At 38.8% G+C, this 19,144-nt stretch overlaps 1 long non-coding RNA gene across 1 annotated transcript in view; it reads right to left on the bottom strand.

Annotated features, from left to right (window-relative positions):
- Nucleotides 1–19,144, bottom strand: part of LOC138158434 (uncharacterized) — a 94,285-nt gene that overhangs the window by 989 nt on the left and 74,152 nt on the right. The window lies entirely within an intron of this gene.

Genomic DNA, 19,144 nt, shown 5'->3' with positions numbered 1-19,144 from the left:
AAGGAAGGAAGGAAGGAAGGAAGGAAGGAAGGAAGGAAGGAAGGAAGCGAGGGAGGAAGGGAGAGAGGGAGGGAGGAAGGAAGGGAGGGATTCCACAATGAATAAAGATTTTCCTGGAAGTGGGAGAGTGCTGTGAGCAGGTGAATCTTCAAAATACTTGGTCCTCAAATCAGATAGATGATTTACAGGAAAAATAAGTTGAAGTGAACTAAATAATCCATCCCTAGGAACAGTGCTAAGCATATAATATTTATTGCAACCATATACTCCCTTAGGAAGCCGGAGGTTAGCAATGAGAGCTACCCTAGAAGGAACACTCACATTTTCTGAATATAGTTATATATTTGTTTAACACTAAATATCTCCTGTCTCCAAATTGCCCCCTTGATTGTTTTCATTGTTCCAGTCCTTACTGGGGCATCTGGGTTTCCTCAATACTATACTCAGGGGAATTACGCCTTTCAAACCAGCAAATGAGAAAAGTGTAGAGACAGCCAAGGGAGAACAATGACCCACCTCTGTGCTCATTTGAGCCTCAGCATGTCTTTCTGTGTTTTGCTATGAAAAGTAGATTTGATGGTTTTACTTCTAAAACTGTTACTATAGCTGGGAACAGACTCAAAGGAAAAGTCAGAGGACATATTATTTCCATTTCTAAATCCAGAGTGTGACCGAAACTTTTCATTCATAATGATGTAGCATTTGGGAGAATTTCTGACCTTGCATAATGTGTTCCCCAAACAAGACAGGTAGATTCAAAATATTCCATAAGTTCATATCCCTTGAAAATCATAGTTCATGAGCCCCCACCATTGTGTTCACTTTTTCGTATCTTTCATAGGACACAATTATTTCAAAGCAAAGGCATTTAATGAAATATAGTAGCAAGAAAAGTAGGAATGTAACATTTCTACCCATAAGCCTGTGGCATATTGTCCCACAAATATACATGTATAAGTAGAGAGAATGGACATATGTAAAGAGCGTATGGAGCCAAGGTGGAAGGGGAACTTAAACCTTTACTTCTACAAGACTGTTGGATCTTCTGCTAATGTGATTGTATCGCTCTCAAGAGGTCTGTTGTTTAGTCATCTTCAGTGATCGCTCTAGATATTTTCTTGGTAAAGATACTGGAATGGTTTGCCATTTCCTTCTCCTGTTCATTTTACAAGTGAAGAGACTGAGATTAACAGGGGCAAGTAATTTTCCACTAAGTGTCTGGGTTCAGATTTGAACTCAGACTTTTCTTGACTGTAGGCCTGGAACTCCATCCACTGCATCACCTGACTGCCTTCCTCTTATTCTCTACTAGATTCTTTTGGTCTACTCTCTACTCCTTATGGCTGCTGGTTGAGGGTATTCTATTGGTTCTACGCTTTCTGCCCAGTTCCACTATACACAGGGTTATAGAGTTTCTCTTAGTTTCCAGCTTCTGAATTAAGTCTTCTACCAAGGTAGCTCTTCTTCATCATAAGAAGATGAATGGGCTCTTCCATTGTCCTTTTAGTTTTTGGAAGAAAGTTGCCCAAGCTAACTATTGCTTTAAGGTTCAAGTCTTTTTTTTTTCTTTTCACTTCTATTTACTGCTTATGTAGAAATGGGGTCTCTTGGGGGTGGCTATCTGGTACAGTGAACAGAGCACCGGCCCTGGAGTCAGGAGGACTGAGTTCAAATCTGGCCTCAGACACTTAACACTTACTAGCAATGTGACCTTGGGCAAGTCACATAACCCCAACTGCCCACCAAAAAGCAAAAAAAAAAAAAAAAAAAAAGAAATGGGGTCCTTTTCAGGAGTCTCTCATTAAGGTTCAGGAAGTCTGTATAAATAACCCTTAACTTTTTTTCTTCAAGAGAAGCCCATGTTCCCAATCCCATTTGATGGGAACCTTCACAAAAGAACCCCACAGAACTGTGAGAGTCTTGACCCAATGCAATTTTTAGAGGCCCTAAAATGCTTTGAGATAAACTCCCAAAGAAAAGAATAGGACCAGGTGGATTGATATTTGAATATCACACTTATTTTGTTTAAAAAACAATTGGAAAACAGAATAAAATGAATCATTCCATAAAATGGTAAATACTATCATCTAAAACCAAGAGTCAGCATTCTATGTAATGGAGATAAATTAGAAGTCTTCCCAATAATATTAGGTGTAAAACAAGGATGTTCATAAGCACCATAATTATTTGACGTAGTGCTACAAAGGCTAGCTAAAGCAATAAGATAAGAAAGAGGAATTGAGAGAGGAAGTATAGGTAAAGAGAAAATAAGATTAAAACTTTGCAGATGATATGATGGTATACATGCTGAACCTATAGAGTTGTCGAAAAATTTATTGAAATAATTCATCAAAATACTAAAAAATAAAATGAACCCATACAACATCAATCTTTTTGTATATTTCCAGTAAAATTGAACATTAGGAAATAGAAAGAGAAATTCCATTTAAAATAACTGCAGAATGTATCCAATATTTGGGAGTCTACCTACTAAGATAGACAAAAGAACTAGAGGAATTGATTAAAACTACAAAACACTTTGCAGGAATAAAATAGATTGGGATATTTGGCCAGAAATTAATTCCCCTGGTTAGCCCATACCATATAATAAAAATATCAGTTACTATTTTAATTTATTTATTCAGGTTCATACAATCAAATTATCAAAGGATTACATTACAGAGCTATTTAAAAAACAACAAAAATAATCAGGAAGAACCAAAGGTCAAGAATCTCCTGGGAAATAATGAAAAAACCTGGAAAGAAAGGGGTCCTAGAAAACCAGATCTCAAATTATAGTTTCAAAGTGGTACTGATCAAAACTATTTGGTGCTGGTTGAAGAGATGTCTTATCAGTGAAAGAGAACAAATAAAGAATGTACAGAAGCAAATTAATAAAGTGGCACAATATTTGATAAATCTAAGACTTCTACAGTGATAGACTCACTATTTTTTTTAAATGGTTGTAAAAATTGGAAAACAATCTGGCAAAAATTAGGTTTAGTATAGACTAACATCTCACACCATATAACACAACAATCTGTCAAATATAAAACCTACATCTAAAATCACATCATAAAAAAAAATTAGAGAATGTTGAAAACTAAAAATAAATTAATAGGAATAATAACTTAAAAATTGCCTTCTAAAAACTAGAGAAGCATGGAAGATGATATTTTTTTACAGGTGAGAAAATGGACAATTTAGATTATATAAACTTGGAAAAATTTTGCACAAACAAAATTAATGTTTAAATCAAAAGGGAAATTGTTTGGTGAGAAAATATTCACAACAGCTTTTATCTGATAAAGGTCTGATATCCAAGATAGAAAAGGAACTGAATCAAATAAAAGAGAATGATAGCTATTCTCCAACAGATAAATGATCAAAGAAAATGAATAAGTAGTTCTCAAAGGAAGAAATCCAAGTTATCAACATCCATATAAAAACACTCCAATTTGATAATAATTAGGGAAATTAAAATTTAAAAATAAAAAAACCCTGAGATTCTGCATCTCAGATTAGTATAGTAAGTAGTTAATAAAGGCTTGTTGAATGACTGGCAAACATTACAAAAAAGGAAAAGGACAATTTCTAGAGGGACTGAGGGAAATCACCCACACTAACATACTATTGGTAAATCTGTAAAGTAGTCTAACACCTCTATGTGTGCATATTACCTGTCTATATGTGTATGTTGAACATGACCATGGAGCTTGGACATTCTAGTTTTCTAAATGAAAAGTATGTAGATTTAGAAAATTTTACATTAATAAAAATTGTTTATGGCAAACTTATGTCTAAAATAATACTTTTTTTTTCCTTTGAGAGATTGTTGTGCTCCAAGAAATGACAAAGGACATGGTTTCAGAGAAACTTGGGAAGGTTTATATGAGCTGGTACAGAGTGAAGTGAAATGAACCAGGAGGAAAATTTATACAATGACAACCGTATTGTAAAGACTTAATAGCTCTGATCAGTACAATGACTAACCACAATTTCAGGTGATCCCTGATGAAACATGCTAGCCATCCATTGAGGTGAGGTAAGATCACACATATATCTCTGGGCATGACCAATGTGAAGATTTGCTTTCCTTTGTAATTTGATACAAAAATACTCTTTTCTTTCCAATTATTTGGTGGCGGTGGTGGGGTGTTATCTGGGGGAAGTGGAGAAGGAGGTTAATAAGGTTTCTGAGTAGAAAAAAAAGAGTTATCATTGAAGCATTTTTTAAAAATGCATAGAAATGAAGATTAGTAGGAAACAGATAAGCAGGACAACTTTGAAAGTAACATGTTGAATTTACTGTAAAACAAAAGAAAGAAATTATTTCTTTGGTAGAAATCCAAGGCTCTGTATGTAATTCTGTTTTTGGTCAAGGATTATCTTTCAGCTTGTGTTAGTATTCCCAGCAGTTAGCTCAGTGAAGAGTACATAGTAATGATTCTTAATAAATGCTAGTTGACTGATTGACCACTTTTCTGTTCTGCTTTGCATATGGAAATGGTCATCTCATTTGATTTTTGTTAGATTTAGAGTAAAAAGTACTATTAAAAATGCTTTGGAGTCCTGGGCACATGAATCTAAACAAACACAAAAACTAACCCCAAAGAGCAAGATCATTATCTTCCTCCTGCCTTTAGTATGTAAATATGCGCAACCTTTTATCTCTAGGTTAGACTCTGGTCTGTGCCCAGGCTGTAGTCTGTAGTCCCTTTGCTCTTGTCCTGAGATGATGGCCCCAATTAGAGAAAAGAAACTCTGGCTTTGGGCTCTAGGGTTGGGATCCCAGCCCTGCATTAGCCAACAGGGACCACTCTCTCCTGTGTGTCCCACACCCTTATGCCCTGAACAAAGGGACCCCAGGAAATTCAGTTCACCCTAGATGTTGATAAGAAATATCAAACGCTGTTTTTGATAGGCATTTTTTAAAGGACACAATCAGAAATAGATGCTGAAATAGACAAGGGGGTGGGAATTACAGAGTAAGGACCCCTCAGTTCCCCAAGTCTGTTTCCTCTCACTATTGCAATTTCTAGAGCCAGTGATCACGATTTTTAAAAAGGAAAAACAACAACACCGAAACAATCATCTATCTTCCTGCTTGTTGGTTCAGAGGGTATCTTTTATATAGAAAGATACTTTCATCAGAGGGTCTCCTGTGGAGGATTGGGTCTGAAGAAGGGGACTGCAGATACTAATGCCACAGGACACCCTGGTTATGCTGCTGTTCCTCTCCTCCAAATTGTGAACATTTCCCATTACGCTGGGGAAACACTCCCTTTTCGAGCTGGATTAGTTTCTTCTCAAGCTGGAAAGAAATACAACTCCCAGGGTTTTTGCAAGGGCTATTAATAAGTCTTTCACCATGTATTTAAGTCTGCTAACATGTATATGAGTTTGCTGTGTTGGCAACCTTGCAGCCCTGAGACTTTTGATTACAAGGGGGAATAACAGAAGATTCCCAGCCCTTTCTCCTCGTGGTTATGCCGGGATGCCTTTATTCACATTTCCCCTTCTTCCAGTCATAGATTGGACTCCTCTTAAACGTGCTTGCTAAATGTGTTTGACTGTGAGGCCTGCCTTCTAGAGGTATATCCAGGCCAGATTCATCTCAGGGGATGTGGGATAGCCTAAGGGAAGGCTAGCTTTACTGTCAAATCAGAAGCAACTTCAGAGACCAAACTCAGCCCTTGCACCCAATCCAAAGAATCCCAAGGAGATCATCTCCATTCCAAGGTCACTGTAAGACCTATAGGACCATTCTAGAATAGTACTGGAGTGCCCTGGGAGTTCAAAGAGACTCAGGAACTGTCCTAAATTGTCCTAAAATAAATATTACCTGACCCCATAGTGTTTTAGTATTGGTGGACCTACATTTGAATCCCGGCTCTGCCACTTACTATCCATGTGACGTTGAACAAATCCCTTCACCTCTCCCAGTCTCTGTAAAATAAGGGGGTTGGACTACAGGACCTCTGAGGTCCCTTTCACCTCTAAATCTATGGCCCTTTCATTTTCCTGGATTGTGGACTATCCTGGATTGCAGATAATTTGGCGGTGGCCAAGCTTTGTCAAAGAGGATGGCTTCCTGCTCCCATACTTAGCTAGTCCCAAGAATTACACTAGTTACATCAATCCAACAAGCATTTAAGTTCCTATTATGTTCAAGGCACTGCGATACAAGACAAATGAAAAGCAACTTTTGGGTCTAGAAGACCAGGACATGGGACATGTAGCCATTCATTTCCTTTGATTCTCTTCTGAGCTGTCCCAACTGGGGAGAAGATTAGGTACTGTGGGAGTCTGGCTTTTTACTTCCATAAAGATAGAGTCTTCCTTCTAGACCCTACATATAGCAGGTTTGTTGAAGTATACAGAAACACAGAAAAGCATGCTTCCAGCTTCCTCAGACATAAGCCATGACAAAGTGGGATTTTCCAGTGAGACAAAGGGAAGAAGAACCGAGGGCTTTGGGAAAATAAAACTGGATGGGATCCTTCCTAATTTGGACAGTAGATTCAGCAGCACCTCTTGAGGTGAGGGAGCTAGAAGAGGAATTTGGTCCTGATGAAGCCTCCTTCCTACACCCTACCCCTTTTTGGAGCCCATGGCTATAGGTGTTATAATTATCATTTTGTCCAAAATCATAATAATAATAGACAATGTGACTAGGTAAATGGGGACTCACCATCAGCTGTGTGACACTGAGCAAGTCCCTCAGCTTCTCAGCTAACTCTCCAAGATTCGAAGATTCACAGTTGGAACTGGTCTGCATGGGAGAGAGAGTAGTTCCTCTCTAGCAGTTCCCTACATTAGTAAAATCATGGATCCAGACCACTAATAGCCCTGACACTTATGTGGCTCTTTAGGGTTTACAGAATGCTTCACATATATTTGATTCTTCCAACAACTCTTTGGAGCTGGATCCACTATCTTATATTGGATCGGCATTTTATAGATGGGGAATCTAACCCTCAGAGAGTTAGCCATAGCCAAGAAGCTAATGGGTCCAAGTTGGAATTCAAACCCAATTCTCTCCAGATGACTTAAAATCCAGCATGCTTTCCACAACACCCTCTTTAAAGTCATTTGGTTTTGAAACTTTTTGGAGAATTTCCATAGGGTTGGCGACATTCTGAGAAGGTCAAAACCAGGCTTGGAAATCATTCTTTTATAAAGACTGATTGATCCTCATGTCTGGGCTTACTTTTTAACAAACTTGAGTTTTCTTTTTCATGTTTCTTTTGTCGATTTTGTTCACAGTCTCTTTTGAAGCCTAGATCCTTCAATCATTCCCTCCATCTTTCTCTTGTCTTTGATATCTCTTGCTTTCTGCTTCTTTTACTACTACTACTTCTACCAGTGCCACCACTACCACCACCACCACTACCACTACCACCACCACTATCACTACTACTACTACCATTGCTGCTATTACTACTACCACTATCCTTACTGACAGTACTATTTCTTTTGCTATTATTAACCAATATTTGTCTCCCCCAAGCTCTTTGAGAGTAAGTAGTCTGTTTCATTTTTGTTGTGTCCTTAGCATATGACACATAGTAGGCACTTAATAAATGCTTGTTGATTGATTGATGCTTAAGTCTGTCTTATCCTCAAATATCCTTCCAATGACCCTATTATCCTCTTACATTATTGTCCTTTATTTTTCTTATTTTTCACTGATAAATTTTTATAAAGAGTAGTTGATATTAATTACATCTGTTTCCTTGCTACCCCTTTCCCCAGTCTATTGCAATAGAACTTCCATTCCCATTACTCTACTGAAGTCTCTTACTTCAAAACACCCAGTGACCTCTTAGTTGCCAGGGACAATGATCTTTTTTCAGTAGCCATATTTCTTGGACTTCCTGTAGTATTTTACACAATTTATCTGCCTTATGTTCTTTCTTAATATTCTCTCTTCCTTTGCCTTCTTTGCTATTGCTCTGTCTTGATTTACCTCCTATCTGCCCAAACCTTTTTTTCGGCTTTCTCCATCTGTACCCTAAATATGAGTCCCCTGCAGTTCTCTCCTCTGCTCCCTTCTCTCCTCTCCCTATATTTGGTGATCTTATCCATTCACATGGTTTCAGAAATACTTAGCTAAGAATAACACCTAAACTCTTGCCCAATCACTCCCCTGAGCTTTAGTCAAAAGTTTATAATAGTCAGTTGTACATCTCCACCTGGATAACTTGTCTATGCCTCAAATTCAACCTGTCCAAAAGTAAATTAATCATCTTTCCCCGAAAAAAACGGCTTCCTTCCAATTCCCCCATTGCTATGGATGGCATTACAATCCTTCTAGCCACTTACACTCCTATGGTAGGAGCAATATTTTGGATACTACCCCCATGGGACTCCCAAGAAGAGGACGTACTGGCCAGCAGTCCAAGGAACACTAAGCGGTTGGTGGTGCAGGGCAAATATCCTTGATCTGTAGGGATTGATGACTGTGCAGGAAGTATCAACATCCTTGCGCTAGCCCTTATGTTACGGGTGCTTTTCCTGCTTATCTTGATCTTTTTATATTGAAAGGGTCATTGTGAACTATAAAGATTTGGCATCACACCCCACATAAACCTAATCATTTAGACTTGAGATGTGTCTTGGGATTTTCCTAAATTCAGTCACTCCTTCAAGGAACTGTTGCATTGTCTGTTTTGCTTTTGTCATGTTTCTGTTTTAATTTTTCTCGTCTTCCTTTGGTGCTATCTGTATCAGGTTTTTTGGATACTAGAAGTAAGGGTTGATCAGTAATACCCCTAATACTTCCTGAAGGATCTTACCCCAAGGTACCGGTGTGGTAAGATTCATACTCCACCTCCATGCAAATGAGGCTAATTTTTCCTCAAAAGATAATTGAGATATTCCTCTAGACATGGTTGGTTCAGGAGAATAAAGACTGACTAGGAAGGTAATTTCCTCACCACTTGAGGACAAAATAGCCACAGTGAGTGACAAGGGCCACCTAACATTTGGCTGGTGGATTGCTCTGAGAACTCTGCTGCCCAGAATCAGCTCAAAGGATTCTCAATGCCTGTCTTTGTGGAATAGACTTTTCTTTCTATGGTGAAGTAAAATCTTTAATGAGCTGTTGAATAACTTGGCAGAAGAGGGAATGACCAGAGGTATTATAAGACTCAGATAAGATAATGGATGCAAAGCACTTTTCATACTTGCCCTTTGAATTTTTTTTCTGGGCAGAAATTCAAGTGAATCTTGTTTATGTTGAATTCTTTTCTATATGTGCTGCATTTTATTTTTAGGTATCTCCCTTCTAGTTAATTCTGTACATATTTCTAAATAATTAACCCCATTTTCTTAAAGAGATTTTTCTGGTCTTATCTGTTGATCCAATTTAAAGTCTGACCATAATTCCTTCTCTAGGGAATGATATTGTATGCATGTTGGAAATGTTATAAACTTCCTAATTCTACTTGAGCAACAATTCTCTAATGGCTAGAAAGACACATTAATTCAGAATCTATTAACTTGCAATTTTTTGATAATGCACCTAGGCTAGAGTTCAATTTGATTTTTGCATTCTGGGGAAACTGATTAACAACAAGCAAGACTTCAACTTCTCAAAATTTTTGTATCAAACAACTCTGATAAAAGTCTAATGTCCAAAATCTACAGGGAATTAGCATAAATCTTTAACATCAAGGTCCACTAAGTTTAAGACAAATGGTCAAACGATATAAACAGTTTTCTAAAGAAGAAGTGCAAATGATTAATAGCCATGTGGAAAAAATGTTCAAAACCACTAATAATTAGAGAAATTTAGATTTGCCTGATACAACTTTGATGTATCACTTTACGTCCATTAATTTTTGCAAAGATGGGAAAAAGTCAATGCTAGAGAGTCTGTGGGAAAACAGACACACTTAGTCATTGAAGATGGAGTTATGAATTAGCCCAAATATTCTAGAAAACAACTTGGAATTATGAGAGAAAATTTTTTAAATTGTTCATACTCTTTGATCCAGGAATATTATAATTGGGTTTATATCTACAAGAAAGTCAGTGACAGAAAGTCAAAAAAGTGCCAAAATAGCCATAGCAGCACTTTTTGTAATAGCAAAAGACTAGAAAAAAAAATATGTGTCCAATGATTTAAGAATAGCTGGACAAATTGTGATGTAGGATTGTCATGGAATATACTTGTTCTTTAAAGAATTAAAAATATAGATGAAGCCCTGGGGCTCTCTTCATCCATCAGCTATCTTGAATATTACTCTAGGCTTCATCTAAGGGGTCAGTCAATTGCGCAATAAAAAAGCATTTATTAAGTATTTATATACCAGGTGATATGTTAAGCTTTGAAAATACAAGGAAAGGCAAGCACAATACTGGCCCTCCAGTAGCTCACATGAAAACAAGTAGGTATATACAGGGTAAAGTGGAGGGAATCTCAGAGGGAAGGTGTTAGCATGAATAGGGATTGGGAAAGGCTTCTTACCAGAGATGGAATTTTTCCTGAGACTTGAAGGAAGCCAAGAGAGTGAGATGAGGAAGCATGGCTGAACAAATTATGATATATGAAAGCAAAGGGGATACAAAAAAATGACAAAAAAAAAGGAGAGTTTGAAAAAAAAAAACCTGGGATGATTTGCATTAACTGATGCAGAGAAAAGTGAGCAGAACCAGGAGAACAATTTATATAATGACAAGATTATAAAGAAAAACCATTTTGAGTGACTTAAGAATTCAGGCTTAATGCAGTGACCAATAATGAAGAGGACCAATAATGAAGAATGCTATCCATCTTCTGACAGAGATGATAGACTTAAAATGCAAGCATCCATGTCAGCATTGAGACATACATTGAGACAAAATGAGACATACGTTTTTGGATATGGCTAATTTGAGAATTGGTTTTGCTCAACTATGCATATTTGTTACAAAGGTTTTGTTTTTATTTCTCAGTGAGTTGAGGGGAAGTGGGAAGAAAATTTAAAAAAAATCTTGTTCGTTGAAAATATGTAGTTTGAAAAATACATTACTCTGAATTCAAGGCATATTGTGGGTATGAATCAGCATGCATTAAAAGTCATGGCTCATGAACTGTTGGGAAATTAGATGGTTGGAAGGAGAAGGGAATAAGTATTTCTATAGTCCCTATTTGATAATTACAACAACCCTGAGAAATAAATGCAATCATTATCATCATTTTACAACTGAGGAAACTGAGGCAAATAGCAGTGAAGTGACTTGCCCAAGGTGATACAGCTAGTAAAAGTCTGAGGCCAAATTGATCCCAGGTCTTCCTGACTTCAGGTTCAGTGCTCTGTCCACTACACCCCCTAGCAGCCTCAAAACTAATATGAAATTGATATCACATTTCTTTTGTCAGTCATTCAGAAGACAAATTATTCGAAGAAGAGACATTTAAATGAGCAGTATAAAAAGATAAGTAACAAGAATTTCTTTCCAGCAAACTGGGATCATATCTTCCCACAGGTTACCACTCTCCTAGTGGGAGAGGAGACCCATACAAGGAGGCGTGTAGAGCCAATGGTTAAATTTTTAGGGTGAACATTTACACCTTGGAAACTGGCAAATGCTTCAAATCAGAGAGTCATTTATTGTTTGGTTGATTTTCTAGATTAAGGTGATGAAGAAAATGTTAATAATGCACATAAAATGTAAAAGAGTATTAGAAATACATCCCCCTGCAGAGAAACAGTAAATGTGTTCCAGCACACCCCTCCCTGCATACAATGAGCACGCAGAGTCAAGAACAAGTATGGAGAGGTAGAGAGGTGGCAGGAAAAATCACACCTTTGGTACCACTGAGGCTCCAGTGGCCTCTGGTGACGTCACCGGGTGACCTGCTTCCTCCACTAAGCCACTGCTCCCCGCTACCCTCTTCTCCCTGTTGGGTATCTCCTTCGAGACGTGGACTGTTCTCTCTGCTGAGTTTCCACTGCTGCTGCTATTTGTTCCTCTTTGAATTTTGATCTGAAATTCCTTTCAACTTCTATCATATTCCTGGCTGTTAATCTTCGCCCTTCAGATCATCCTGTTTGCTCCATTCTGCAAACTGCAGCGTTCCTGCGTGGAGTTGAGCTGACTCCTCCTATGATGCCCCTGGTTGCTATGCCCATCAACTTGGGTAAAATTAAGGGACCGATTGAGTCTTGAGTCGACAACCTCTGTAGCTTCCCTTTGTTTTTCATTTCTGGGGACGTGATTCCTGAACCAGTTCTTCAGCGATTATGGAGGCATCAGGAGAAGAAAACTGGAAATGGGCTCCCCTCCCAATTTAAATTAAAAAAAAAAAAAGGAAAGGAATATCATCGAAAAACTCTATGCCAGGGAGCTTGTTTTACCCCTGACAAAATTCTAGAATATATCATGAAAGAGATGGGGGACAAGAAGATAAGGAAACTAAGCAAGAAGAATCAAAAAGGATTCATCAAAAGCAGGTCATTTTAGTCTATCCTTGCTTCCTTTTTTAAAAGAGGATTAAGGGGAAAGCCATAGATCTCATTTACCTAGATTTTGGCCAAGTGCTTGATAAAGCATCTCATGTTAATCTTGTAGAAAAGAAGACAAGATGTGGACTAGAAGATATGTCAGATTACATGGATCTGCCTCAGCTGAACGTCCGTATCCTTAATGGATGCCAGCTCCTAACATTTCCAGTGGAGTTTCCCAAAGATCTCTCTTTGGAAGTAAGCAGTTTAACATTTTTGTCCATGACACGGACAAAGGGACAGATGGTATGCTTATCACATTTGCAGATAACGAAAAGCTAGGAGAGGTAGTTAACATATTAGATGACAGATTCATCATCTAAAAATATCTTGAGAGGCTAGAGAATTGAACTGAATTTAATAAGATTAAATTTTGTTGTTGTTGTGCAGTGGTGTACAGCTATTCATGACCCTGTGAACCATACTGTTCACGAGGTTTTCTTGGCAAAGTACAGGGCTGGTTTGTCATTTCCTTCTCCAATGGATAAAGGTAACAGAAGTTCATAGTTAAGTAAAGGTCTGAGGCTGGATTAGAACTTTCTGATGCCAGCCCCCACTGAGCCATCTAGCTACTAGGGATAAATACATTTACATTCATATTCAAGAAATCAACTTCATAAAAACAAGACAGTAGCTCATCCTAAAAATCTTTAGCCTGGTTTTAGTGGGCTGTGAGCTCAATATGAGTCAATTATGTGATATGGTAGCCCAAAAAAGGTGATGTCAACTTAACAGGCATTGATTAAGCCCTTACTATGTACCTGGAACTGGGGTGAGCACTACTAGGAATACAAATACAAGCAAAAAGAAAGACACTCCCTACCCCCAAGGAGCTTACATTCTGGTTGTTGTCCCAAATGAATCACTCTGCTCAAGCTAAGTTTCAATGTGTCCTACTGTGACTGATCAGAGCCATTTGAGCTGGAATGCTTTACCACAGGTCGGCACAAATAGGCTGTGTGAACATTTGGGGTGGATCCTCCAAATTTGCGCATCCTGCGTTTCTTTTGAGCTGTTTCAATTCTGCTTTGCTCATAGAGCACAGCATCTTCTCTGATGTGGGCACGCCGTGCTGAGCGGTCCAGTGCCAGTGCCTCCCAAGATAGACAATCAATTCTAAAGGGGAAAGAAAACTTAAAAAGGAGCTGCCAGGGGAATAATCCCCAGGCAAGCATGGTAGAGAAAGTCTACAAAGTCTGGAGTGCAGCCTGTAGTAGACAATAGGACTGGTTTAGGCATTTTCTTTAAAATGGAGGTTCTGGAAGGAATCAGCCAATCAGAGGAAGGGGCAGCAAGAGCAGAAGCAATGGTGTGCCGGTAAATGTTTAACAACTAAGGGGGGGGGGGGGAGATATGAGTGTGTGTACACACATACACACATGTGTGTATATGTATACACATACATATAGATGCATGACACACTTGAAAATTTTAATATGCATCATTAACATTTTCTCCATCACTTTACTATGTCTAGACAATCAGCAAAACAATAAATCAAGCCTTGATTTGTAGCATATCTTGGGTGTAAATGCTCTCACTGTGAATTTAATGATCATCTCTCCGGAGCTGGTTCAAGCTGGCTCCAGCACCCTGAAGAGATTGGGTGAGGGGGGCTGCGGGAGGGGAGGGAGGTGGTACCAGCCTCTCTGGTGAGAAGTACAGGGGATAAAGTGAACTTCAGGGTGAGGAGGTTTCTGTGAAATGGTAATGCGAATCTAGAGACTCGGGACTGGACAGGAGTAATGTGGTTACTTACATAAGCATAACTTTTAGGAAGAGAACAGTATAAGTGTCTGATTGTCCTCTGACCTTGTCAGACCATGATAGGGAGCATTGTATTGATTTCAGGGCCCCATATTCTATGAAGGTCATTGAGAAGCTCTAGCCATCTGCCTAAGGTAAATTGGATGGCAAAGTGACTCATTTTAAGCCTTAAGGAAAGGACTTACTTTAGACCCTACCCCAGATGTTTAGCCTGGGGAAGAGAAGGCTCTGAGGAATGAGATAGCTATCTTCTAGTATTTGAAAAGCAGTGTTGCTGAAGGAGGATTAGGCTTTATCTCTTTGTCCCCAGACGGCAAGATTAGGAACACCAGGTGAAAGCTGCAAAAAAGGAAAGTTTAGGCTTGATTTAAGGGAAAATGCCCTAATAACTAGAGTTGTCCCAAAGCAAGATAGGTTGCCTTTGGAAGTAGTGAGTTGTCCCTCATGGGAGGTCTTCCAGCAGAGGCTGGGTAACCACTTCTCAGGGAAGCTGCAGGGAAGATTCTTTTTGAGGTGTGAAAGTTTGGAAGAGACGGTCTCTGAGGTCCTTGGTCTTAAGTGAGCTGGTGCAGAGTGAAGGAAAGGATCAATAGCTTCAGCATTGTAAATGAAGACAATGTTCAAAGATAACAAAAGTCAGGCCAAATGCAGTGCAAAATGTTGGCTCCAAATTGTTAGAGTTAAAACACAGTCTTGCAAGGGATGGAGCCAGGATGGCAGAGAAAAAACAGGGACTCTCCTGAGCTCTCCTCAAAACACCTCCAAAAAACTCTATAGTGGAGGTGAAGATGGGGGGGGGGGGAAGGGAGATCATTAACCTTACTCTCCTCAGAATTGGCTCAAAAAGAGAATAACATATACACTAAACTGGGTGTAGAAATCTATCTTAACCTACGGGAAAATAGAAGAGAAAGGAAATAAGAGAAGGGGGGAAAGGGATTTTGATAGAAAAGAGGGTGAATTGGGGGAGATAAAAGTCAGAAACAAAATTCTTTTGAGAATGGACAGGGTGAAAGGAGAAAGAGAAACGGGAAATAGGATGGAGGGAAATATATAGTCATCGTAACTGTGAAAAAAATTTACTACTAATGTCTCTGATAAAGACCTCATTTCTCAAATATATAGAGAATGGAGTGAAATTTATAGAAATGAGAGTCATTCCTCAACTGATAAATGGTCAAAGGATAGGAACAGGCAGTTTTCAGACACAGTAATCAAAGCTATTAAATCATATGAAAAAATATTCTCAACCATTATCGGTTAGAGAAATGTAAATTAAAACAACTCTGAGCTACCACTCCACAACCATTAGATGGGCTAAGAAGACAGAAAAGGAAAATGACAAATGTTGGAGGGGATGTGGGAAAATTGAGACACTAATGCATTGTTGATGAAGTTGTATACTGATTCAACAATTCTGGAGAGCAGTTTGGAACTATGCCCAAAGGACTATAAAACTATGCATACCCTTTAATCAAGCAATGCTACTACTAGGTCTGTATCCCAAAGAGATAAAAAAAACAAAAAAGGAAAAGGATTTATGTGTGCGAAAATATTTATAGTAGTTCTTTTCATGGTGGCAAAGAATTGGAATTTGAGGGGATGTCCTTCAATTGGACAATGGCTGAACAAGTTATCGTATATGATTGTGATGGAATGCTACTGTGCTATAAGAAATGATGAGCAGGGTGCTCTCAGAAAAACCTGGAGAGACTTACAGGAATGGATGCAAAGGGAAATGAGCAGAATCAGGAGAACATAGGATACAAATATTGGATGATGAACTATGAATGACTTAGCTATTCTCAGCAATACAATGATCCAAGACAATTTTGAAAGACGATGAAATATTCTATTTATCTCCAGAGAATGAGCTGGTGCATCTGAATGTAGATCAAAGCATACTTTTTCTTTATTTTTCTTGGTTTTTAAATTCTGTATTTTCTTTCACAACATGACTTACATGGAAATATGTTTTGCATGACTGCACATGTTTAACATATCAAATTGCTTGCCTTGTCAGTGAGAAGGGAAGAGAGGGAAGGAGGAAGATAATTTAGAATTCAAAAAAATTTTTTAAGTCAATGTTAAAAATTGCTTCTATGTGAAATTGGGGAAAATTAAAATTATAAATAAAAAGATAATAAAACACAAATTTTCTTTTCTGATCACAGACCATGAGGAATAAAAGGGAAAGCAAAAGGCATAATTCAGCCTGATTGTGGTGATGGAAATAGAGTAGGGACTGCAGACTTCTCTCTTTGGTTGACCCCTTCCTGCTGATGGTGCACAGATGAGAGAAGAGAGACTGTTATAAGGAGAGAGACCTAGGTCCTCTCCATCTGAGGCTGACAAGTGATCAGTAAATATAGATCTCTTTGTCTCTGCATTTGTTCTTTTGTTCAGGGGAATAAGGTTGGAGGCTGTGACCTTTTGAGTTTTGAAAGGTCAGGAAGGTGAGCCATCGAAGAGATCCTTACATCAAGGCCATTGACAGGTTTTACAACCAGCTGGTCCAGCTTTGAGGACCACAGGAGCCAGGACCAACCTTTGAGACATACTCCAGTGGTAGCTAATACAAGATTCCATCCAACAGCAATGCCATATTTGGATGTGGGTTTGGTACATCCATATATTTAGACAATCCATGCATTAAGTTTTTTTGCTTGTTTGTTTTAAAGCATAGCATTGCTAAAGTAAGGAATTCAACGTAGCTGTGCTATGAAGATAGAGAGGCAGCAGCTGTGGTCAGTAATCCTGAGAAGATTCCTCTCTCTTCATGCTCAAAGCCAGTAGGTAACAGTCCAGTGAAGGGAGCCTTTTCAATGGTACTTGTCCAGACTGACCCATCATATCACTTCAGGGGAACAGTGTATATTAGATGAAGAGAGAGGTTTTTGAGGGCTTCTAGGATCATATGGTGACTTTCCTTATATATCTATTTATTTTCTCCTGTTTTATGGGTGTCCCTGGAGCAGTCTTGTGTGCTGAGCAATGCTGCAGACTGCCTTCTTGAGAGCAGAAACAATCCAAGGCTTTGGTACTTCTCGAAATATACCCCCAAGAGATCAAAGACAGAAGGTAAAAGATTCAGATGTACAAAAATATTGACTGTCATATATTTTGTGGTAGCAAGGACTGGAAATAAATTGAGTGCCCATCAGTGGCAGAATAGCTGACAAATTATTGTATATGAATATTATGGAATATTATTTTACTAAAAGAAACACTGAACAGGAAGAATTCAGAGAGCTTGGGAAGAATTGTACTAACTAATATGATATGAAATGAGTAGTAGAAGTAGCAAAATAACTTCTTAGTAATCCCAGGAATATAAAGGAAAACTCCTTTGAAAGACTTAAGAATTCTGATCAGTGCAGCAGCTACAAAAGACTGATAACTAAACTTGCCTCACACATTTCAGCCATGAGCTGAAGGACCAGGGTTGCAAAATATGACATACATTTTAAAATATAACCAACATATTGGTTTATTTGACTATACTTACTTGTTACAAAGGAGGGCTCCTGGAGGGAGAATGGGGAGGAAATTTAGGTTTAGAGTCACTTAATGGGCATTGAGTCATTGAGATTAAAAAAAAAATCTAGTGATAACAAGCACTAAGTATGTGCCAGGCATTGCGCTAAGCTTCTTATCTGCTCAGTGTTCCAGGGAACGCAAGAGGCTGTTCCCCCCCCCCAATACTCTAATTTATGAGCCCCTACCAATGCGTTCCTCTAGTGATTATAAATTGATATCGATTAGTCAACAGGGCTGTTGGAAAGGTGTATTTATTAAGAAGTAATTGTAGGGGCAGCAACAGAGGTTGTTTGTTCTTCATTCTCAAAGAGGACCATGACATCAGGGAGGTGATGCCATGAAATGCAAGTGAATTGGATTTAAGTGAGGCAGGGGTATGTGAAGTCAGCAGCCTCACTTTCTCCTCCAGAGCCACCTGGGTCCAGTAGCCAGATATGGATCAGGACACTTGGAGACGGCCCAGGAGGCAGTGGGGCACCTTGGTCTTTTCAAGCTAAGGTTTTTAACAGGTCTCAGGTTGACTGAAGTCATTCCCATTCAGTGATTAAGGCTTAATAAGAAATGAGTCTGGGGTGGCTAGGTGGTGTAGTAAATAGAGCACCTGCCCAAGAGTACCTGAGTTCAAATTCGACCTCAGACACTTAACACTTACTAGCCCTGCAAACTTGGGCAAGTCATTTAACTCCAATTGCCTTCCAAAAAGCAAAAAATAAATAAAAATTTAAATTGAAAAAAAAGAGTCAGATAATGGTCTTTTTACATAGGGACAGCTAAGCATTGGCCCTGAAGTCAGGAGGACCTGAGTTCAAATATCACCTCAGACACTTACCAGCTGTGTTACCCTGGACAAGTCACTTAACCCTAATTGCCTCCCCCTAAAATATAATTGTAAGATGAGTTGGTACAAAACACAGCCCCCAAATCTGTAATATACTTTCCCATCAGGACACAAAGAGTCCCGAGAAAAGCAGGCTCAAGTTTAGAGAGTATAGGTGGCAAAGCAGTAGCTCAGAGTTCTTGGCAGCTGGGTGACACAGCAGACAAAGCACGAGGACTCAGAGTTAGGAAGACTTGAATTTGAATCCTACCTCCTATACTCCCTACCCGGGTGTCCCTGGGCAAGTCACTCAACCTCTATAACCCTCAGTTTCCTCATCTGTAAATGGAGATAGTAACAGCATTTCTCACACAGGCTGTTGTGAGGATGGAAAGAGAAAAAAAAAACGTGCTATCTAAATGCTAACTATCATTACTGCTGTAATTTGCTGGAGTACTCACTATGTCTCCATTAGGTAGAATAGTTTCTGCTGGGCCTCTTGTAGAGTCCTAAAGCTGCTTTT

The sequence above is a fragment of the Petaurus breviceps genome, unplaced genomic scaffold, assembly GCF_028583685.1.
Source record: "Petaurus breviceps papuanus isolate PSGF00001 unplaced genomic scaffold, PetGlider_PUasm1.0 174, whole genome shotgun sequence".
Taxonomy (NCBI): Eukaryota; Metazoa; Chordata; class Mammalia; order Diprotodontia; family Petauridae; genus Petaurus; species Petaurus breviceps.
Note: the sequence above shows the minus strand (reverse complement) of the source record. Positions and strands in the feature narration are given on the sequence as shown.